The sequence below is a fragment of the Marmota flaviventris genome, chromosome 10, assembly GCF_047511675.1.
Source record: "Marmota flaviventris isolate mMarFla1 chromosome 10, mMarFla1.hap1, whole genome shotgun sequence".
NCBI classification, from domain to species: domain Eukaryota; kingdom Metazoa; phylum Chordata; class Mammalia; order Rodentia; family Sciuridae; genus Marmota; species Marmota flaviventris.
This window is the reverse complement of record NC_092507.1, coordinates 74,834,276-74,859,221: the sequence shown is the minus strand read 5'-3', so window position 1 is coordinate 74,859,221 and position 24,946 is coordinate 74,834,276. Positions and strand designations below refer to the sequence as shown.

The 24,946-nt window shown below is 36.9% G+C and overlaps 1 long non-coding RNA gene across 2 annotated transcripts in view; it reads left to right on the top strand.

Moving 5' to 3' along the window:
- LOC139707258 (uncharacterized) overlaps positions 1-24,946 on the top strand; it is a 174,279-nt gene that overhangs the window by 91,010 nt on the left and 58,323 nt on the right. The window contains exon 2 of one of the 2 annotated variants that reach the window (XR_011708874.1): positions 24,760-24,842. The exons of the other annotated variant lie outside the window; for it this stretch is intronic. This is a non-coding gene — a long non-coding RNA (uncharacterized lncRNA). The remainder of the gene's footprint in view (positions 1-24,759; positions 24,843-24,946) is intronic. 2 annotated transcript variants of the gene reach the window in all.

Below are 24,946 nucleotides of genomic sequence, written 5' to 3'. Positions count from 1 at the left end.
TTTACTTCTTTCCCCCAAATCTACTCCTAACAAGGGAAATTTTAAAAATAAGATAGGTTAAAAATTGATGGTATGGAAAGTATACCAGGTTGCATTCTATTTTATTTCACTTAGCAAAATCATAATTTGGTGGCTAGTGATTAAAATTCCTGACTATGTACGGGCAAAGCTCACGTTGCTCACAAAACACTCAGCATTTTCATCCCATTTCTTAGTGAAGATTTAATAGCAGGCCTGTTCAGTGAGGCACATACAAGTTCATTACCTTTATAAAACAGTCTCCGGGAATTTTACTAGTGTCCAAGGCAGTGCTATTAATGGTTTTCAACCACACATTTCTGCAAAAGAACAAAAGGCAGTCTGTCCTGGGTCAAGCTTGTTTTTTTTTTCTCTTTCTTTTTTTTTATCTTCTTGCTTTCTTGATAATTTTGTCAATTCAACAGTGACAGTCCACCTCCTCATCACTTGTATTAGTTAGCAACCTCCCTCTATTGCACTGTTTCTCTGTGGTTTTGGGAGAAGTAGTTTTCAGACTGTATTGCCTAAGCTGGAACTTGCTGCTTTGGACCTGGCTTCAAGCCACATTTCAGCTAAGACACAGACACAGGCTCTGACTTTTATGCTGCTGCACAGAAGGGTCAACTGAGGTTTGTGTTATACAAACTTATTTCTCAGAGGCAAATTGGGCGGGAGCAATGTTTAATGTTTCCCCTGCCCTTCAAAACTTGGGTCTTTGGCAATCTCATGTCAGATATTTGGTAAAGTATTCCAGTTGCAATGTTCATATTCTTTTCAGAGATTAGACTGTATCTTAAAGAGATTTAAATCTGTGATTTAGTTTGGAGCCCTTTTTGTGGACCTGATGGGCTCTGCATCTGGAAACTTGAATGGTCACTTTCTCAAACTCCCTTTTGTCCTGGCATTTGTCTGCTTTGGTTCTGACTCTGTGTTGAGACATTCTGAGTTGTAATATTCTCTTTAATCTCAGCTTTTAGGTTACGTTAGTCTAGTTAGGACTGAGGTACTATGTTTAATGAATAAAAATTTGATCATGTTTCTTTGGATAAGTAGGTCCTGTGTGAATACCCATGTGAATATAAATGGCCAATATTTGACTCCATCATCATCCATTTAAGTGTCCCTAGGGTTCACTGGATTTGCATTATGTGCTGTAGGGTCTGAAATATCCAGTTTGTTCCAATCTTCAAGAAAGGAAGAGGTTGACCAAGTTAGTAGAATATATGGATAAATTGCAAGCATGTATCACAAAGAACATCCATGGACACACTGATATAAGCAATGGCGGTACTCTGGTGGGGCTTTGTGCATTATTGCTCCATCAGAATTACTGCTAATGATGTTGTAGGAGGAGCATTGCATCTGGAGAAGGAAGGTTCTCCAGGATATTCCACGTTAGTTATATGACCTTGTACAAATCATTTAATAATTTTAAAACAGGTTACATACCTGTTAACGAACAAGTTTTACTGGATGATTTCAAAGGTCCTTTCTAGGTCTAAAAAATACTAGGATTCTCATAAAGAGTGTTTTATTTGATTGTGACATTTCATTTGGCTCCTAATTCGGTATAGATGTCTTAACTCAGAGTATTTTCGTTCTTGTAGATTTAATACATGGAATTTATCATTCTGTTAATGCACTTTGGAGTGAAATGCATGTCTGTGTATCCACCTACTCTCACATTTATAATACATATTACATCTTTTTAATGTACATCGTGAGAAATGCCAGTGGACTTAAATGAAATATTACTATTGTTGCATTCATTTTTACCAACTCTGTCAGGCTAGATGAATTAAATAAGGAACGGCATGTGCTATGGAAACTACATTTGCCATATACTCAGGTGTCTGTGCACTGCATAAACACAGATATTGAATATGCTTTGGGTTTTCTTTACCAAGAGCTAGGAAAGTTTCTAACTTGAAAATAAATTGAAAATCTAATGGTCAATTTGATTTTTAAACATGAATCTGAGCTATTGTAACAGTACCCATTGTCTCTGACAGACACACAGCTGGGGACTCCTTACCTTCTTTTGTCCTATACCTGGTGACTGAGCAGGTGAGACAGGGTGAGGTGGATGTGAGAGACACAGGTTATAAGATTATGTATAATTGTGGGAAGGATGAACTGAGGATCAAGATGCCTGTGGGGACTCCTGAGGATAGAAAACCAGGGATCTTTGATCTCTGGCTCTCTATTTACTTCAGAACCTTTTCTCTTTTCCTTACTTTCTGTCTTTTTTTTTTCCCCCTGACAGCTGTCTGGACAACTTCTCATCTTACTTCTTCTCTGTAAAGACACAACAATCTTTTTTGGAAATCTCATTTTAGCATGAATGTTTTGGAATTTGAATAGTATATTCACACCAGGAAGAATTCTGCCTTGACATTTTTGCACATGCAGAATGTAAAAGGATTTGGGAGGCAAGGGCTGGAGAACAGGACATGGATTTCCAATCTGAGAAGTGACACTTAAAAGTTTGCATTGGCAACTCTTGTCCTAGGATGTCATTTATAAAATAGGGATTTCAGATTGGTTTTGTTTTGCTTTGCTTTTTAACTTTTTACAAAATTGCAAAATGATTTACTTAGAATAAATTACACAAATCTTGTGCACGCATACACACACACACACACAGTCCTCACAATGACCATTAGATTATGATTTAAAATATCTTCAATAGTCTAGAGAGCTATTTTATGGTACCTCCCATGATATAAATCCATCAATTTTCATTTATTGATCTCTTACAATATGCTTATGAGAAGTCTCATATTTGTTCAATTTGTAGGCATTGATGTGAAAAATTTTACCCCAATAGTTTTATTTTAAGAAACAAAATCCAAGCACCAGAAAACTTATTTGGATAACATTGTAAGTGTGAGGTACTGATCCTAAGGAGAATTATTACTATGCTCTACAGGTATCTTTTTATTGAGGGTCATTGCAAGGCACAGTAGAATTCCAGCAGTTTCATTTACAATCACACTCATCCTCAATAGCCATATTTGTGGCTTTTTGTGTAATGAGGTGATTTATCATGGTATGTCAACCATAGAGAGTTCAGTATAAATGAATTTGGTTTCTTAAAAAAAGGTATTTATATCTAAACACTTTTACAATAATCTGACATTGCCCTTTAAAGGTAAGCACATATTATGTGATTTGCATATGAAGAAACCATGCATTACTCTTACTTGACTGACTGTCAGCTTCAGCAGCTGCACCAGGTAGTCCCCAGGTCTGTCATTGTTTCCATGATAGAGCTCATTTTTCAAGGGTTAATAACATAGACCTTAACATTCACTTTGGGTTGAAACTTGGCAACCATTATGAGTATACAGCCTAAAGAGCTGATTTTAAACAAAATGGTTTAAATTGATTTACCCTTTTCAAATTAGAGTATGTCAGAATAATAGTACTTTGCCTTAGTTCTAATGCTTTACATTTATTTAATGTAAAAATTTGTAAGCTATTATTTGCTGGTGGCAATTTGAGGGATGCCAGCTTTGGGACAAGTTAAATAAAGATGGGTTTTCCTTGAGAATTCTTCTAAGAGAAATCTGCAAACTTTGACTTTTCTTTTTGTAATATCATTGGTGTTTTAAAAGAAGAAGTGTTATTGCCCTAACCTCTAATAGAAGAGGGAAATTGTGGTAGTGAAGGCAATTTGAAAAGAAAGGTAAAAATGAAATGTTGGAAATTGTGTTTAGTTGTATAGCATCCTGATTCCACAAAGGACTTCTCTCACTCAGCACCTCTGAGTGGTATTTCAAGTAGGGTAAGCTGGAGTATGTGCAGTTGTTCATGTTCTTCAGCTTTTCAGTTTTGCAAGCTCCACATAGAAAAAAAAAGAAGGGCCTGTTTTGTATTCCCACTGTAGCACATGCTTTTGCTACTCCGTTCAAATGAATATTTCTATTTTATATACATTTATTAAAAATATGGATTCTTCCATCCTCTTTCCTGAGTCAACCAAAGTTAGAACTCCACGTTCATTTTTCTCTTTTAAAAATTACTTAGATGTCAGCATATTTGTATATTTAATATACAGCTACATTCTAAAGGAAAGAAATGCTGCTGGGCTTTTTCTATACTGAAGGCATTTTCTCAATGAGAGAGGAGTTGGACTAATGAGGATTTCATTCTGTCAATTTTAAACTTTAATCAGTTTTTGACTAAGCATGATTCAGACAGAAATTCAGAAAAAGAATGTCTCACATATATTATATACAGCGACACTGGGTCATCTTATGTCAAAAGATGCAACTTGATTCTTGTATTGAACAAAAAGGATATGGTTGAAGAGTAAGAAAAGCTCTACAGTTATAGCTGTTACAAAGTGGTCCATAATAAGAGACATTTGGATGGAGAAATATAGTCAAGATATGGAAAGGTACAGAGGGAACAGCATTGGCTGTGGAACCAGGCTGTTTTGTATCAGAATTGTTTTACCATTTGTTAGGCACTTGTACAACCGTGAACACACCAATTATCCTTGCTGATTCTCAGTGAGGTATGACTAGTGACAGTTATAGTTTGCTTCTAGAATGTCTTCCAAAGGCTCCTGTGTTGAAGGCTTGGTTCTCAATGCAACAGTGTTCAGAGGTGGGGTTTTTGGGACGTGTTTGGATCATGCGGGCTTTGATCTCATCAATGGATCAATTCATGGGTTCACAATTGAATGGACTAGTGGGAGGTGGTGGAAACTGTCAGAGGTGGGGCCTGGCTAGAGGAAGCATGCCACTGGAGGAATTCCCTTGAAGCATATATCTGGTCCCCAGCCTTTTCCCCCTCTCTGCTTCCTGGCCACAGGAGGTGGATGAGTAATATTGCTTCACCACCTGCTCCCCACCACAATGTTCTGCCTCACCCTGGGCCCAGAAAAAACAGTCAAGTGACGATGAACTAAAACCTCTGAAACCATGAACCAAAATTAATCTTTCCTCCTTTTAAATTGTTTATCTTGGACATTTTGTTACGACAAAGGAAATTTGACTAACGCAATGACTGTCTTCCAGTGTTCTTATAAGAATGAAAAAGTATTTGGCACATGATCACATCATAAAAAGGTGATGGTTATTATGAAGGTGTAACTGTAAGAATTTGAAAAGTGAACTTACAAGTTGTGGAAAGTTTTTCCAGTTAGATTATCCCCATTCGAGAGGTTTCAGAGTACACTTATATCCACAGTCCTCTCGGTGGCAACTTCTTCAGAAATCTTTTCAATTTCTCTATGTGATTGTCATACTCAGGAAAAGGACATTTCATCTAAAGTGGGTCTTCAAAATGGCTAAGGGGGACAACACTACTCAAAGTATCCACGCAGAGTTTGTCTGGCTGACCAATCTGATCCTCTTTTATGGGGAAGTTTAAATTCTGGTCATACAGGAAATAAGAAGGAGTTAAAATATAAAGAGAAAATAATAAACATCCAAGAGCTAGGAAGATGAGTAGAGAAGAGTCATAATAAGATAAAAGTAAACAAATCAGTTGTGGTGAGACCATTGAGGCAGAACCACTGTGAACAGCAGGACCACTATAAAGGTAGAGCAACTGAGCCAGGCACAAAAGACACTTCTGGAGGGGAAACACTGTAAGTGGCAGTGGGCAGTGGACTTCTCCCTACTGCGACTGCCTTACTAGAATCACTGTTGTTATCTAAATGACATTTCAATTCTCCGGTAGTATTTCCCCTTGAATCCAAGTCAATGTCTCCCTCAAGACATTAGTAAGAGTCTTCTAGTGTGCATGAATCTAAAATTCAGGGGCGAAGTCAAGGCTGGAGATGAAGCATACATCCACTTCATGTGGTAGTTGGTTTTATGTTGCCTTTATATGATTTCCTGTCTCCTACTTCCCTAGTTATGTTAAAATAACATACCTTTAACTGAGATACTTTGAGAATATTAATCTGAAAAAAAACCAACAAATATCCATATGGTTGGATCTGGAGATCAAAGACAACCTACAGAAAGGAACCTAGTATTTCCCCTTGAATCCAAGTCAATGTCTCCCTCAAGACATTAGTAAGAGTCTTTTAGTGTGCATGAATCTAAAATTCAGGGGCGAAGTCAAGGCTGGAGGTGAAGCATACATCCATTTCATGTGGTAGTTGGAGTCACAAAGATGGAAGAGGTTATATAAGGGTGGAGGAGGACTAGTATTTAGAAAGTCAAGAAACATCACTGAAAGGGTAGGAAGAAAAAAGAGTCCCATGTTAAAGGAGAGAAGAAATACTCAGAGTAAATTAAAATCTGGAGGATGGTTGAAATGAAGTCAATGGAAGATAGAATTTTTATTAAGGAGGAAGTAAATTATCAATAGAATTCAGTATAACAGAACTACAGAAAGATGACTGCTGAAACAAGAATACTTTCGGTGTAAAAAAAAAAAAAATGTGTAGAGGGCATTGTAATGGAGCAGTATATGGAAGCAAACGGATACTGTTTTTCTGAAAAGTTCAGCCAGAGATTTGGTGAGGGGAAGAGGGAGGCAGGGCCATAGCTTGGGGCAGATATTGGGTCAGTGGTGATTTTTTTCCCCCAAATGATAGGAGCAGCTTGAAGGGGTTTATAGGCTGAAGGGGAGACAGTAAAGAGAGAGTTGACTTGAGATCTCTTTATCTATCCTGTCTGTCTATTAATCATGAAAGGGGAGGAGTGTTCAACTGATTAAATGAGGTCCCAGAAGAGATGATTCTTAAAGGGGAAATCACTATTCTCTGAGGAGAGAGGAAAAGTGTTGGTGAGTAGGCCATGAACACACTTGTAGGTTGTGGTGGATACAGTGAGGTGGAAAGATAGAGGATGAGATCAACTGGATTTAATTTTCCCAGTGAAGAGGAAGCCAATATCAACGTCTACAAGTGAAAGGGGGCAGAGCTGAGCCTCTTTGGAAACTGGGAAAGGCTTGGAATGACCAGATACTTTGGAAGACAAAGGTGATTCCCAGTAGATTCAAAGCTTATCAGGGCCAAAAGGCAGAGAAATTCAGAGACCAGGAATGTGTAGATGTCTTTCTGAAAGATTATGTAATTATTTTTCCAGGTAGCACTCAGGTGCTTTTACCTTAAACTACACCCATTTTTTCCATGTATGGATTTATTTTCCTCTTTGGATTTATTCCAAATGCAATTTTGAAAGGAGTGTAGGAGGGCCTTGGTCAAGATGGTTATATTTTTGCTGGGCACTGTGGAGTAGTTCTTAACCTTCTCTCATTTTTAGTTTGGTTTTTCAATGTATACCGTATGCTCTATAGATCATAAGTATTTGGTTTTTAAATAAAGTGAATTCAAATTTGGGGGTGATTTTTAATGGACTTACCATCTGTCCTTGGGGTACTTTGGGCTCCCAAGAATAGAAGCCATTGCTACAGCTGTGGCCACTTACTTCCTGAGAGAAAATATATTCAAACACTAGATCAAGTACAAACACCTAAAACAAGGGGATTTATGGTATTTAACTCTTGGACCCAACTGATTTAGTGGTTGCACCATCCTCCCTATCTATATTAACTTTGAAAGACAGAAAAGTAGTTTTATATAAAATAAAGGATTATCTGAAGCTTTGCTCCCATCTACAATTGAATGTCAAATTTCCTTGAGTTCAAAATGCTTTCAGAAATCTTTTCTTGTAAGAATTTGTCACTTTTATTCTCTTTTTGCTCCTCCAACTTCTAGCTTGACCTGTGAAGAACTGTCAAAACAGTTGTAGAGGAGTTGTATCGAAGGCAGTAATGTCTCTTTTAACAGCAAAGAATAGAAAGATCTCCAAAGCAAGGCCTATTGTCAGGAGACTCAGACAGTCTTGGCTGACTTCCAATAGTGAGTGAGTCTGGATTCGACTTGAGTTGGGTAACATTTAATTTCTGAAGTGGAGGTTTGAACCAAGTTGCTATACTTTCTAAGTTCAACCACCAAGGTCTGATGATGGTGTTATTTAAAAAGTTAGACAAAAATGCCTGATTTTTGGTAATACTTACAATGATACAACAGGTATTCTTCTCAAATTTCTTGCCCTTCACTAAAATTTGCCCTAACACTGCATGCACATTTTTCATGCATGATCATTTGGAGATGGAATTCTATCTTTGGTGCTATATAAACTTTTAGTATGTGCACACATCACTTTTAGATATTCATTTCATTTCCTCTGAAAACATTTACCAACTAATTTGCCTCTAGTTTCAATTAGTAGAATACTTATCTATGTTAGCCTTAAAATGGAGTGGCTAAAATATATTGATTATCAGACCATAAGGAATTATCTATCTCACAAAAGCCAAACCCAAGCAGATAAGTGACTTGTCATATAAACATTTATGAGCCAATGGAATGACAGTCCTCATTTGAAAGCAACCAGTATAAATTTGGCTTATACCACAGTGGGTGTGAAAATTGCAAGGTAAAATAAAACAGATGAGACCATTTAAGTTTGAAATGGAAGAACAGATCACTGGCAACAGCTATTTACTTTCACAGTCACTAAAATAGGGTGTTTTGTTGTGAAAACTATCAATACAGGGTGATGGATACCCTGCTTAAAGTGCCAATATGATGCCATTCTGAACTGCAAAACGATTTCATTACAAGTGTATGGGGAACCTTTAAACATGACATTATGATGCGACTATAATGTAAGATAACAATGGAAAAACAATTTCAGAGTAAGTGTAAGGAGACTATAGCCATGCAGTTAGAAGGCCACTGGAATGTGAGATTATAATAGCTCAACATTAAAATGGTGAAAAAGATACGGTCAATTGCTTTTTTAAAAAACTGGAAATAACCTAGACAACATTTATGCTCATGAATAGTAAAGTCACAGGATATGTCTTAGGGAGGAGGAAAGCTTAGTACCAGTACATCCAGTTCTTATTCCCATTCTGAAGAGCAGGCCCATGCTTATTCCCATCCTCTTTTCATTTCCTGAGTTTAAGGTGGAGATAATTTTGGTCTGCTTTTATCATTCTCTTTCACTTTGAGCTTTGGTTGCAAGTTTTAAAACATTTTCTTGCTTACATCTAGCCCTCTGACTTGGCCACATTAGCCACCTAGAGGATGTAATTTGAGTTCAACCAGATGATTTTCTAAAGCTCATCTTATTTCCCTGGCCTTTAGCTATCACTGGACCTGAACTGAAATCTCACCATTAGAAATTTATTTTCTTGAGTCTAAAAGAATTCATCATTTTCAAGTGTACTTAATAACTTAAAATTTAACATTTAGAAATTTATAAGATTTAAGTACCTATTAGAGGGATAACACAAAACTTGAACAACCTAAGAACTTTGCCATCAGACAGATCCAGGTTCATAGTCTAGCTCTTGTACTTAGTTGTGAGTGAATCTGGGCAGATCCTTACTTTTTCTAAGCCTTGATTTCCTCTTCTGTGAAATGAGGCTAATAAAAGCACAGCAGAGAATAGGAAGATCTCCAAAGCGAGACCTATTCTTAGGAGGCTCACAGGGCCCTGGCTGACTTCCAACAGTGAGTTTGGATTCGACTTGAGCTGGGTAACATTTAATTTCTGAAGTGGAGATTTGAACCAAATTGTTATGCTTCCAAAGTTAAACCACCAAGGTGTGATGGCACTTATTTATTAGGTGAATTTTATTTTATTTTTTTGGTATTAGGGATTGAACTCAGTGGCACTTGACCACTGAGTTTCATCTCCAGCCTTTTTTTTTTTTTTGTATTTTATTTAGAGACAGGTTCTCACTGAGTTGCTTAGAAAGTCTTGCTTTTTGCTGAGGCTGGCTTTGAACTCCTGATCCTCCTGCCTCAGCCTCCTGAGCCACTGGGATTACAGGCATGTGCCACCATGCCCAGCTAGGATAATTTTAATACAAAGTAGATATGTGTGTCAAGAACCTTGCACAATGCCTGGTCAAGGTGAGGGTTACTTACAGGTACAGAAAGGGATAAGGTTGAGACCCTGGGGAGTGAAATATAGGAGAGAGTGGGATTTAGCAACAATGAGGGGTTCTCCCTAGTTTTTTGCTACTTGAAATTTTGTTTTGAGTCACTCCAATTCAATTCTAATCAGACAGTTTCTTAGTCTTGATTGTCTAAGGCATGCTTGAGTTTTCTTATCTCTTCCTGCCATTCTGTTTCTTTGGTTTATTGTGTTTGTCCATAGTTACTGCCTCACTTTGTACTACTCTTTCTGTGATAGAGGAACATTCTGTCCTTGGGAGATGACTTGTGGCCATTGCCTGAGCTGTCTGTCACTGGGCCTTTTTCCTCTAAGCTTCTAGCTTACATGTTGCTACTTTAAATAATCTCAGCTTGGATGGCAACCAGGGCCTGTCATTTCCTAACTCCTAAGGTTATACAAGATAAACAGGAATTCTGTGATATCTTTAAAGAGTTTTAAAATATGTTGATCTATGTCATACTTAAAGGACCAATCCACTAATAAGATCAAATATAGTTTTGTAAGCACAGCATAAAACCTTTTCTTCTCAGCTGTTTTCTTCTGGTAAGGTTCCTGAGTTTAACTGTGATATTCGTTTTAGTCTAAAGCCCTCATAGCATTACAAAGCATTTTCACAAAGGAGTTACTTGGCTGTAAAAATATGTTCTTGTATCACTCAGGTTTAATGGCCCCATTCACCATACCATTGGATAATTTCCTTAAAAGTCCTTTCACAGGAGAGAATTGCCAAAGGAATAACTCACTAAACTTGAACTCCCTGAGATCAGGGGCCAGGCTGAACATATTTTTTAGTCCTAGGTCCTGGCAGTGCCAACCATTGAAGTTGATTTATAAACGATTTGGGGAGTAAATTAAATAGATTACAAACCAATCCAAATTACTCAATGCAGTGTGATTCTGGAAATTTGGAAGGCAATGAATGCTGTGATGTGACTACTCTGCACTTTGCAGGGTAGTGAGCGAGCACCAACTATGTGAAAGACACAAACATGAGCATTCAGGATCTACCATGGAGGTGGAGTTGGCGAAGAAATACCTTTGTCATGTGCCTACCGTATGTTGCCTCCCTATGCCATACTTGGTTCATTTAATTTTAAAAACAACTCTGAGAGTAGGCGTTGGCATCTATATTTTATAAAGAGCAAGGGGTAAGAGAGGTTGAGAGAGCTTGTCTGAGCTCACATACACGCAATGTCCAAGTTGGAATTTAAATGTGGTTGTCTGGTTATAAATCCTCTGCTATTTCTATTCACACTGCTGCCCCCTGTGTGAATTTAATTACAAACTAGTAAAGGAGAAAAGATGAGGACATGAAGGGCTGATAACTAGGTGATCTGTGATAAATATCATATGAGGAGAATGAAAAGCACCAAAGGGTTTGAAGAAGGAAAAGATCACTTCTGCTTGGGGTTTGTCTTCATTGTGGTATTTATCCTTTTTCTTTATTCATTTGCTCTTTGTTGTTGTTATTTTCTCGAACTTTCCTTCCTCCTTCTCTCTACCAAGCAACAGTTATTGTCTAATAAAAACTCCTAGTCCTTAAACTAGTTGTTATTTTCCAGGCTCTTTCTAGTCCCATCTTTCCAGCCTAGGTGTTTTCTCTTTAAAAGTAGACTTCCTTTTTAGATCCATGTGAAGTTCACTTTCTGGGCACTTCTCCTCCATCAGAATTAGTATCACATTCTCTCGTTTCTCTCTGAATATTGGTCATACCTTCATTTGATATGTGTTACTTGTTACCTACTAGCATGGTGGACTATCCTAGCTGCAGGTTCAGCTGTATTTTTCTTTGGGATTTGGATACTTCTGGGCATATCTGTCATACTTCTGAGGTAGACCTGACAGTCTATTTATCAGAAAAATGGAGGAAATCTTCTTTGGGAGCAGAAATGAGGTTGGATAAGATAAAGAATCAGAAATACATGCTTCGTCAGAAAGCAAAAAGAGAAAACATCAACTTTGTGGTAGAAGGATGCTGTTTCCTTGGAGTCCAGCCTTCCCTCCTGCCCCCATGCAGTCTTATTTGAGTGAAAAGGTGGTGGGGTTGGAAGAGACTATCAATAAAACATCTGAAAACTGTTTTCATATAAACTTTCTGTATGGTTTTTGTGATAAGAATGTATCATTGCTTGAGACCAACATCTTGATTAACAATGCATGAACATGGTATCATTCTTATGGCACAACACAGCGAGTGCATTGGGACGATGGTGATCACAGACTGGTTAGATCCTTACAGGCTTCAGTACCCAAAGTCTGTTGATTCCTTGGGGGGTGGGATGAGGCTCCATGGCTAGGGGTCCACAATTCCATGAAAATGTGATAAATTACCAGTGGACAAAGCAATGGGTCTTCCAAATGGATACACTACTTCCTTTCAAATATACGTAGAGATTGCTATAATGAATAAACACAAATATATTAAAAAGATTATTAAATTCAGTTGCTTGTGTCATTATGTACTTTTTCAGTTAACAGACACAATAAGTTCTCATTTTTGGACAAATCTGAGCGAATATGAAAATTTTTAATATTAAAAAGGTATCCTGATACTCAGAGGTTGTGGATGTCAAAGGGCGGAGTTAGTGACATCTGGTGGTGGCTTCCAGTAGACTCACTGGCTCCATCAAAACGGGCTTTGGCTCTTTGTTATCATTTAATACAGAGACATTGGGGTCAGCACTTTGTAAATCAGTATGGAAAGAACAAAGAAGAAAATGACTGAATGCAGTTTGGGTTGGCAAACATCTACCCCTTTACTGTTGCATTCTTATTATGTAGAATTCCAAGAACAGGTCAGTCTCCATCAAAATAAGAAAAAAGTGATAAGGGAAAGTCTATCAGATTTCATTTAGTTTGTACATAAATGTCACGAAAATGTATTTTTCAGTAGTACAGTCATGTGGATAAGCCTACATACTGGTTCTTATTCCCACCCAATGAGTCTGTTGAGAGAAGAAGAATAATAATTGCACTAGCACTTGTGATTGTCACAATAAAATCTGATATAAATCAGTTGTAAGGTGACTCATGGCATTTGAATTTTCTTTCCCTAACTTTAAAATGTGTTTTGTAAAGAGTTTTAATTGAAAATAATAATAACTCCCCCACCCCTGTTAAAATCTTCAAAGAAAGTAAAATATATACTTGGAATAATTTTAATTAAATGATTTCTGTGAAGAGTTACCAGCTTCGGTTGTGACATGAACCAGTTATATTAATCTTTTTTCACATACAGACCAGAGATTTTCCTGAAAAATCCACAGATAATATCGATATTGACAGTTTTTATTTTTTAAATTTCACTTCTTTCTCACTTCTGAGACTGTCAAGTCTCAGAAAATCTGGGTAGGCCCTAATTTATAAACACTCAATTTGCACTCATGCTCTTGGAACATCATGGGAGAGATAATAAGTGGAATCATGAAATTCAAAGAGAATCCCAAGTGGCTTGAGATGAAAGGGAGCTTGGAGATCATCATAGTACAACTTGTCCATTTTATTGACGTAGCCTAAAATGTGAAGTGATTCGTGTAACACCAAATATCTAGAGTTAGACCACCAGATTTTTACTGCCTCAAAACCTTCACTTGGTCTATATTTTGAATTTATCCAGGTTTTAGCTCCTGTCATCTTTTCCACTATTGGATGACCTAATGACTCCCTGTAAAAATATTCTCCATCAATCCCTCTAGAGCATCTTTCCACTCGTTCCAGAAAGCTGACCTTTAGGGTTAGCATCAAAAGGCTCACTGCCCTCTGGCATCTGGATGAGTTTGTGCAGTGGGAGACTTGGCAGAGTATTAACAGGTAGGAGGAGAGTGAGATCAGTGTGCTTATTATCTGCAGCCCTGGACTGTAAGACACTGAGGACTGTGTTTGCTTTAAAAGCCACAGTTCCTGTTGGGAGACTCTTTCCTTCACCTATAACTTTCTCTTTGGGTTCTGTTACTGCTTCTTTCTCTGCCCATTGAGTCTTAGGGGTAATAAAAGCTCCTCACTTTACAAGTTCCAACGTGCTTCATTTTCCCTTATTGGTTTACCTTATTTACCTTTTAAACAGTCTCTTCATTACATTCTCTTCAATTACTTCACTATATTTTTTCCTGATAAAACACTGATTGATATAACCCATCATCTATCACCTAATTTTCTTCATTTTATAACACAAATGACAAGCCATACTCAACTTAAAAATTTTTGTTTACTTATTAATTATTGACCTTTCTCAAACAGATGTCCCATAACTCAGCCCACATAGCAGGTACTCAATACATATTTGTTAGATGAGTGAATTCAGACAAATAAACTTATAGTTCAAAATTATTTCTAAGATCTGTACATTAAATACTATAAAATATTGATAAGAAAAGTTAAAGAAGACACAAATAAAGGGAGAGATAACCCATGTTCATGGACAAGACAAGTTAATATTATTAAAATGTCCTCATTGGGCTGGGGATGTGGCTCAAGTGGTAGTGTGCTCACCTGGCATGTATGCGGCCCAGGTTCGATCCTCAGCACCACATACAAATAAAGATGTTGTGTCCGCCGAAAACTTAAAAAAAAAAATATTAAAAATTCTCTCTCTCTCTCTCTATCTCTCTATCTCTCTCACTCTCTCTTTAAAAAAAAAGTCCTCACTACCAAATTAATATACAGATTCAGTGCAATCCCTATCAAAATCCCAATGACATACTTCACAGAAAAAAACTACTTAAAATTCAAATGGAAACATAAAAAACCCCATGTAGACAAACAAAACAAAACAACAACAATAACCAAAAAAACTAAGTTGGAAGCACCATGACTCCTGAGTAAACATTACAAGAGTGCTATAGTAATCAAAGTTGTATATAGTCCTGGCATAAAAAGACACATAGGACAAAGGAGTTGAGAATACAGAATAGAGACCTCAAAAATAATTCCAAGCATACATGGTCAATTAGTTTTTGACAAGAGCACTAAGGAAACACAATAAGGAAAGGACCATTTCTTTAATAAATGGTGCTGGGAAAACTGGATTTCTCCTTGCAAAAGACTAAAATTGAATCTTTACCTTACACCTTACACAGAAATCAACTAAGAATGAATAAAAGACCCAAATTTAAGACTAGAAACTGTAAAATATTCCTAGAATAAAACAGGAAAAAAGTTGCTGGACTTTGGGCTTGGTAGTGACTTTGGATACCATCTTGAAATCTTAGGCTACAAAAACAAAAACAAATAAATGGAATCAAAAAGCTTATACATAGCAAAGGAAACCATCAATAAAATAAAACAGTAGCAGATTGAAAAACCATTTCTAATATATCTGATAAGTGTTTGCAACTTAAAATTTATAAAGAGCTCAAATAAGTCAATAGTAGATACACAAATAACCCCATTAAAAATTGGGCAGAAGACCAGAATAGACATTTCCTTAAAGAAGACATAAAAATGGCCAACAGTTATATGAATAGGAGCTCAGCATCATTAATCATTAAGGGAATGCAAATCAAAACTACTAAAAATACCATCTCACAACTTTATTTACCAAAAAAATAAAAAAATAAAAAGATAACAAATGTTGGTGACCGTGTGGAAAAATGGGAACTCTTATACATTGTTGGAGGAAAAGTTGATTGGTACAGCCATTGTGGAAAACAGTTTGGAGGTTTTCACAGAAATTAAAACCAGAATTACCATATGACTCAGCAATCCCTCTTCTGGATATATACACAGAGAAAATGAAGTTAGTGTCTTGTATGAATGTCTGCACTCCTGTGTTCATTGCAGTATATTCACAATAGCCAAGATATAAAAATAACCCAAGTATCCATGGATAAAGAAACTGTGGCGTATATAGATAAAGAAATATATTTAAATGCTAAAAAGAAGATCTTGCCATTTGCCACAACATGGATGAGCCTGGAGGATATTATGCTAAGTGAAATAAAAACATACACAGAAAAAATATTGTATGAACTCATATGTGGAGTCTAAAAATATTCAAACAGGTATAGAGAACAAAACAGTGGTTTTCAGTGGGCAGGAGATGGGGTAGGAAGGAATTGGGACATGTAGGCCAGAGAGTACAACATGGTAGCTATAAAGGTAAACAAGTCTAGAGATATAAGATACAATGTGAGGACTGAAGGCAATACACATCTCACTGTTTGGGGGATTTGTGCTAAATGATTCATGCTTTTATCACAAAAGCCAAAAAGTGTGTAACTATGTGAGATTATGGATGTTAATTTGTCTTGTCACAGTAACCAATTTACTATCTATATGTACTCCATAGCTTGATGTTGTATATCTTAAATAAAGGCAATGAAATATATTTTTAAAAAACCTTAAAAGAAAAATTTTGGGGCTGGAAATATGGTTGCCTATCTACAGAGTTTACCTACTATGCATGAAGTTCTAGTTTGAGAAAATTCTTTCACAATGAGGATAACCCTATGGAACTTTAAGAAATAAATCTGCTTAAAGGGAAATTTTAACTACAACATGGATTGCATAGGCTTTTGTGGCTAGTAGCTACTATTGAATACATTGTTCCCATGGTAAAGTGTACTCCAGATCCATCCACTATTTCCCATTATAGTTTCATGAATGCAGGGACCAGGTATGTCTTGTCCATGGTTATATGTCTCAAATCTTTGCACAGTGCCTTTTACAGAGGCAAGTTCTTTGTGCTAAATATTAAGCTACATACTGGTGACATGGGGGTGCATAAAGGCATAAATCTCTACCCTGAGGAACTCATAGTCTTACTGAGGAAATTGACATGCAAACAAAAATCATGGAATAAGGCAACAGGTGATATAAGGGAGTGTGTTAGCTTTTTGTTTTTGTGACCAAAAAAACCCGACAAGAACAGTTTAGAGGAGGAAAGATTTATTTTGGCTTATGGTTTTGTCTCAGTCCATGGTTGGCTGACTCCACTGCAGAAACATCATGGTGGAAGGGTGCACCTGAGTGAGGAAAGCTGTCAGTTCATGGTAGATACAAAATGGGGGTGGAAGTGGGGTGGGGAGGGAGGGAGGGAGAGAGAGAGAGAAAAGGAGGGAGGGAGGGGGAGAGGGAGGGGGGGAGAGAGAGAGAGAGAGAGAGAGGGAGAGAGAGAGAGAAAAGAGCCAGGAATAGATATAGTCCCCTAGGTCACACCCCCAGTGACCTACTTCCTCCAGCCATGCCTATTGTTTTCACCACCTCCCAGTAACTCCATTCAGATTATTAATCCATCAAATTATTTGTGTGCTGATGAGGTGACAGCCCTCATTATGTAATCTTTTCACATTTGAATATTGCTGCATTTCCTGACACATGAGCATTTGAGGAGATAATACAGATGCAAACCATCATAGGGAGGCTGAGGAAAAGTTTCAGGATCGCAGAGAAAGGAGAGAGGCCAAGTACCCTTGACAAATGACCTGGGTGGAGGGAGGGGTGACTCCCAGAATTTTTGCCCTCTGAAACTGCTTATTCAGAAGGCTGAGTGCAGAACCAAGGGTTCTGACGATAACGTTTGTAATGTAATCCATTTAGAAACTCAGTGTTTCATGTAAGCACAAAGTGTTCCTTCTTCTTAGGCTGGCTGTATAGTTTCCTTCTTTAACCTTTTATTTTTTTCTGAAAAAAAGTGAAAAAAGTAAAGATAAGTTTTGAATATGAATTTTCTGCTAGCCATGTTCAAAAAACAAAATCTGGGGCTGGTGTTGTGGCTCAGTGGCAGAGTGCTTGCTTGGCACATGTGAGGCACTGGGTTCAATCCTCAGCACCACCTAAAAAAATAAATAAACAAAATAAAGGTATTGTGTCCATCTACAACTAAAAAAAAATTTAAAAAAGTCTGTTCAAAAGATCAAAAATCTGGTCATTCAAGAGTACTCGTTTTGAGCAGCATGTAACTACTTTTCTGAAATTGACTGCAGGAGAAAAATTAAAAAGAAAAAAAAAAAAAAGAAAGAAAGAAAAAGAAAAACTTGTTATATTCCCCACCAGAGGGAGACAATTTTTTTCCTTTTGCCTTTCAAAACCTAAATTCTGATTAATGCAGATTTGAAGAGTACAATACATGGCTTACTAGAACTGATTAATACCCAAGAGGGGGGGCACAAACTTACAATGTAATTTGTTTACTTTTGTCTTTTAATATCAAATTATTTTCAAGATCTAAGTTGTGTTCTGCTAGCTCAGTAAATGCTACTTAGCATGCTTGGAACTTTAAGAGCTACTTGTTATTTCAGTGTCGACTTTATTTCTAATTATATTAGTATGGATTCAGATAGGACACTGATAATATAACAACATAGAATAATTTAGCATTAATTATTTCCTGTAGTAAGACATTTACAAATCAACCCTAAGCTAATAGAGACAAAGGGTGTGGTGGTGGAGTGAGGGAGAAATTGGTCACAATTTCTCCTCCTATTGGCAGGACAGTAGATGATGGAATGAGCTGAAACTCAGGCAGCCAATTCTTAACATACTGCACTCTTTAAAATCTTTTAAAAAGAAATTGGTCTACAGTAGTTGCTAATTTAGGAAAAACGATACATGAGCAGTAGTTCCTTACTATGGCATGTCTGTGCTTAGGATAATTAAACATTTTATCAAAAATATAGAAAATTGTCTAGCAATTCATAGTGTAAGACCTACTGTACTTTGAAGAAGTCCAATTTCATGCCCAATTTAATAGATACAGTGTTAGATCTACATGTCCAGTGTAATTACTTGGACATTTCATTCTTCCCAACAGTTCTTTTTGGAAACCAGTTCAGATATGACCTTGTGTAAATGCTTTTTAAATTATATGAATCATTTTACAAATCCAATTAGTGCACAGTCAAATCTTCTCAGCTTACCTCACTTGACACAGGATGCTGCTGAAGTAGCCTTACTTATTGTGATTCCTATTTACTTCTCTTTGTCATTTCCAGAATATGTTCAACTAAAATACAGAATAATTCTTGAAGCTCACATTTAAATGGGGGATAATGTAGAAGCATCAGGTAAAGGATCTGTCTGGGTAGGAGCACGGGCTTCTCATCATTATTCAGTGAAGGTAAATAGATGCTTTAGAAAAGCACTGAGTGACACTTAACTTTCACTTGCCTGAGGTATCATTTAATCAGCAAGCACACTTAATAATTCTGCTTTTCTATTTTGTCAAGATCTCAATATTTTTTCAATATGAGGTCTGCTCCAGTGTACTTTACATGACACTTTATAATTAGTGGTACTTGAGAATTTGGCAGTTTTAAAAATTCATACAACATTCTTAGTTACAATTTATAAATGATTTTAAAGTATAATTAACATTCATCTTTACAAGTTATATGCAAACAAATATGCAAATTCAGAAATAAATATGCAAACATATAAAATGTTTTTGAATTAAGTAGTCCTTAACATTTTTAATGAAATCAATATTTTATTCATATTTTGCACACAATTTTGAGTACTTACTGATTTGGGGGGGTCTACTGCATATAGGCTTTTGCATATTGCAACTTCTAACTACCAGCAACAGGAGGGAAATGAGACTGTTTCTTCTTTTAATGAAAGCTGAAAGGATGATTTAGCAGACAAATCTAATAGGTGCTGTCAAGTGGATTATTGATGCAATTAAAATGGCCTTTTTGTTCCTTGAACTCTTAAACTAACCTCTTACATGACATGAAACCTATTTGGCTCTCAGGATGATAAAGTTGAGGCCATCAACAAAATGCCCTTAACTTTTTGAGTTGCTGGTTAATAAAGGCCAATAAATTGTGTTGGTAGCTATGGATTTTTAACAAGTCTGAAAGCAGAAGAATGCAGGATTCAGTATAAAACCAACAAAGGATTATTGGGAAAATATATTTTCGGTGGAGAAGTCACTAACTTAGATTATAGATCCAAGTTTCTGTTATTAGTATTTTGAAAAAAAAAAACATCTTCCAAAGGCTAACTGATTCAAAATCTTAGTGGGCTCATTTAACAATCATCTTTTAGGTTCAGTTTCAGTTCCTCCTCTGCAAGATATATTTCTCATTACCAGGGTCTTCTCTGAATTCACACTGCATTGCAAGTTAATCAGGCAAAGGATTTTTATATGCCCATCAAGGGCAAGGACAACACTCAGTGCCATTAAGGGTACCAAGACCCATAGAAAGAATCAGTTAGCACTGCACAATTTAGCTCTAAAATGTTCTATAATTTTTACAGCTATCCTTTATGACCAGTTTTAAATGACAAGCCTCCTGAGGGAAAGGACATCATTTAAACAAGGGAAAATGAGAATAATTTATTTTAAGTGACAGTTCTAATGTATTAATAGTTGCTTACTGAAATGCTATGTAAAGAATGATTCTGTAAAAAATGATTCTGAGATTATGGCATTAGCAGTACCAAAAGTGCCTTTTTTGTCATCTTCCCTTAATTAAAAATATATTTTTTTAGTAATAGAATTTCTTTTATTAGAGAGGAAAGTTTCGTGATCCATTTAATTTCCCCTTTTTAGCTGCTAGAAACTCAGTGAAGAGTTTTCTCCTCTTTTATTACCCGATTTTTAGATTTTATTTTGTGTGACTATGCTTCTGTACTATAGTTTTGTTTTTGACAGTCAGTTGCTTTAAATTTTTTTAAAAGAAACAGGTAATTACATATGCTTCTTTATATCAACTTTATATTGTCTTGCATATGTCCAGGGCCCTACGGAGTTGTAGAATAAACACAGTTTGATTGCATGGAGAACACTGAACTCAGTGTTACAAGAGGTCTCATATGGCAGGTGCACAATGATGCAGGAATGAATGAATGAATGAATGAATGAATAAGTTCACAGGGAATTCAAACCATGAGAAAGATCATGACGGGATGTGATTTATCAAGGAAAGCACCAGACTAGAGATGAATCTTGGCTGATGCCTTAAAAAAGGTATAGCATGAAGATTGGAAGAGGAGGAAATGGCTTGGAGGGGCATAAAAGTTTAGCAAGAAGAATTTAAAATGACAGGAGCCATAGTGTAATAATATTTGACTCCTCTGCTAGGACCTATTTGCTTGTGTGGAATGTCAGATTTCAGGAAGCAAGATTTTTTTTTTTAATTCATGCAAGGAACTCATTTGTGCAGCCTTTCAAAGAGTATGACACAGTGTTTTGAGGCTGTTTAATGAATAAGATGATCCTGCTACCTACACTTATTTCATATTAAAAATAAAAGATATAGAATATGATTAGTTGAACTTGCTTTCTTCGGATAAAACAATTTACTTAGATGCATCTCAAATTAATCTTTCTTCACAGAATCAGAACAAGCAATTGAAATTCTGTTTTTCAGCAAGCTGCTCCATAATGTCTGTGGGGACTGGTTTTGTTTATTTGTGGCTATATGGCAGTCTTAGGTAAACAACATACAGCCATATCAACGTGCATCTGGGTTGGCTTCAACATTTTTATTATGCAACTTAAAACTTAAAAAGTCAAATCTGCTGCACTTAGCAAAACAGTTAAATCTCATTCAATGTAGAACAAACCCCTTCCACTTTCTTGTCAAGTAACCTTGGCCTTGAAAGACCATCCCCACACAATCAGTCACTTCCATATGCCTTTCATTCTTTCCATATTCTAGCTTTTTTTTTTTTCTCAACGTTTTGTTTCTTTGGGCCGCATTTCATCTCAGTTGATTGCCCAATTCACTTTTCATTCAGTCATAATTGTTTTTTGAATTGTCTTAAATTCTCAAATGGATTATGACAATTTGAAAATTAACAATGGCGCCTTAATTGCATGGAGCTGTGTGATCCACAAAACCCTGTTGGCTGATGTTTTTCCCTACCTGTAATTTTTTTTTTTAACCAAATGTGAAAAGGTAGAAATACACACATAAGCATAAAATACATGCTTGTGAGTTGCAAAAATGTTTGACTTTTCCAGTATTTGGAAATCAACCACAGATACTTCAAAACCATTTTAATAGATAGATGATTTTTACAAAATTCAAAGGGGCTTTCTTTGTTTCAAATTCAGTTTTTTTTTCTTCTGTGAAAGTAGGAACATACACAAGCAGGACAACATTTTCTGTATGTGTATGGAAATTAATTCTAGGAAAATAATCATTATTCTTTAATTATCTAACTTTGGCCGGGCTCTCAGTGCAGCTTGGCAATCGTCTCAGTTGTCCCTAGTCACCTCCCTCTATAATTCCTCTTGAGGCAGCTGTTTGAAACCTTTAAACTTGTGTTTTTCTTCTCATCCCTCACTCTCAGCCTTTAGCCCTGCTTCTTAATTGATAGAGAATATGGCAACTCTGAGAGGTCTCCTTTGCACTTTCTCTGCTCATCTACAGAAGCGAACATCTTTTTAATCTCCTTCAGTCTTGAAGGAAGAGGTCTTTTTTTTCCTTCATTTCAATAATAACCTGTTGGGCTCATTGGATTCTGTCCCTTTGGCCTCCTCTCTAGATGTAGATTTCTTTCTTTCCCTCTTCTCTGGTTCCCTCTCTTCAGCCGATAGGCATCAAGTGTGGTCTTCACTGTCTTTGCCTCCTTGTCTCTTTATGTGCAGCCAAACTTCTCTCTCACCTTGAATCCTGCTCTCCCTCCCATTCACTGTGCTTTGGGAGTTAGTGAAAGCTCAAACCTATGCCACATAATCACCTGCAAATGTTTGTCCTTTACTCTCCTCTCCTGACTTTTCACCTCTGTTCTCTATTTCCTGGTTCTTTAGCCTGGTTTCAGAGAGTTGTTTCTCAGTACTCAATTTTTGATCTTGTGGTTTTTTTCTTGTAATATTCATAAACTCCTTTATTTTTAAGGTGCTGGGGATAGAACCTAGGGCCTTGTGCATGCTAGGCAAGCATTCTGCCATTGAGTCATGTCCCCGGCCCTGATGTACTCCTCATTTAATGTAGGTCCCAGCATGATTTATTAGGTCAAAGTTTGACTCTTCCAGTCAGGGAATGGGGGCTCATAGTTTTCCTGAACTATGAAGCACTTTGAAAACTGCTTGTAGCACACACACATTCTCTGTTCCTGCAAAAACACTGTTTCTGGTTTCCTCAGGTCCATTCATTTCTCTTCTGGTTGAAGCTGGTCATGCTAAGATTACCACTGACTTCTTAATTGCTAGATCCAATAGCTCACTTCTAATTTTCAACATCATCTTTTTTTGTAAAAAATATATATTTTTTAGTTGTAGATGAACACAATACCTTTATTTATTTATTTATTTTTTGTGGCACTGAGGATTGAACCCAGTGCCTCATGCTTGCTGGGCAAGCACTCTACCACTGAGCCACAACCCCAGCCCCTCAATATCATCTTAACATTATTGATCACTTCTGAGTTTCTCATGTTTCCTTGCTATTGGCTTCCAGAACACCAATTGGTATACTTATCTTCACTGATAACCTACTGGTCTGATTCTAGACACAAAGGGAAGTAATGCATGGCATCTGTCCCTAAGGATATTATACTGTAGTAGAGAAGGTAAATGAATGGGCAAATACACCTCAGGATATAAAACAAGTCATGGAAAATTACTCACCCTTGTGCTTGTAGGGACAAGGAGGATGTTTCATATTTCTAAACTGAGACTTGAGGAATAACCTGAAATGACCTTGGTGGGGCGGGGTCAAGGGTGAGAGTCCTTGGAAGAAGAAGCAAGCCATACCAAGGTCCAAAGGACTCTTCCTTTGGATGGTTAGGTAACTTTGAGAAGTTCACTGTGATTAGAGCAGTGAGTTTAGTGATCATATGGTAAGAAACAGGCCTGGGCAGGTAAGTGAAGGTTGAGTCATAGAAGGTCACATGAATCTTTTTAAAGAATTTGCAAATTATATAATGAGAAGATATTGAAAGGTATCATGGAGAGGAGTGACACAGCAGAGTGATACTCAAGAAATATTGCTCCGGTTGCTGAGTAGGTAACCAATTGGGTGATAATAAGAGTGCTGATGGGGAGAGTGGTGACCACCCTGTGGCCAAAATCTAGGCAAGATGGTCCTGGCCTAATCCACGGAATGGTAATATGGTTAGAATAAGGTAAAAAGAAGTGAAAGATTTTAGTGATATTAAAAAAAATAATGGAAAAGACGTGTAATTGATCGTACTATCATCTTCAGTTATTTTCAGTTCCTTGCTATTCCACTGTGGCAATATTACCAATAAAAATTATAGAACTTGTCACATGTTATTTTATTTTTTCCATTACATGATAGGGTCTAGTACTGGAACCCTGTCTGATTCATCTCTATCTCCATTGCTCAGTGTGATGTTTTGTGAATATCGGGTTAAGTAACAAATGCCAGTTGGCTAACTGACTCAACTTCCCTGGGTTATGTTAGACATTAATTTTTAGCATGCATCTCTGCCAGATTGTCCCTGCCAACCCTCCCACCCTCCCATTTATTAGACAGCTACAGAGAATGCTTCATGGTTTAAATATGGTTTTGAAAGTTGCAAATCAAACTTAATTCTTACATTGAAACCTTTTATAAATATTTAAGTATAATAATGTGATAAATAAAACTGATACTCTGTCATCTCTTTATTATTTCTATTCCTGCTGTAAAAATTACCACAAACTTAGAGTCTTAAAGCAACATAAATTTGTTTCTGTAGATCAAAGTTCCAGGCAGACTCAACTGGGTCCCATGCTTAAGATATTGCAAAGCCCAAATCAAGGTGTCAGCCGAGAAAAGCTCTTAGGTGGAAGTTCTTCGAATCCACTTTCAGGCTTATTTGGTTGCTGACCAATTTCAGTTCCTTGAAGTTGTAAGACTAAAGTCTTGTTTCTTTCCTTCTTGGCTGTCAGCTGGAGGCTGCTATTAGGTGCTGAAGGCCACTTGAGTTTCTGTTTCCCATGACCTCCTCCATCTTCAAACCAGCAATGGCAAGGCAAGTCCCTTTCATGTTTTGAATCACTCTGATTTCCCCTTCTGACCCTGCTCTCAGCTTTTGAAGACTCATTGATTACATTGGCCCCTTTGGGATAATAGAGG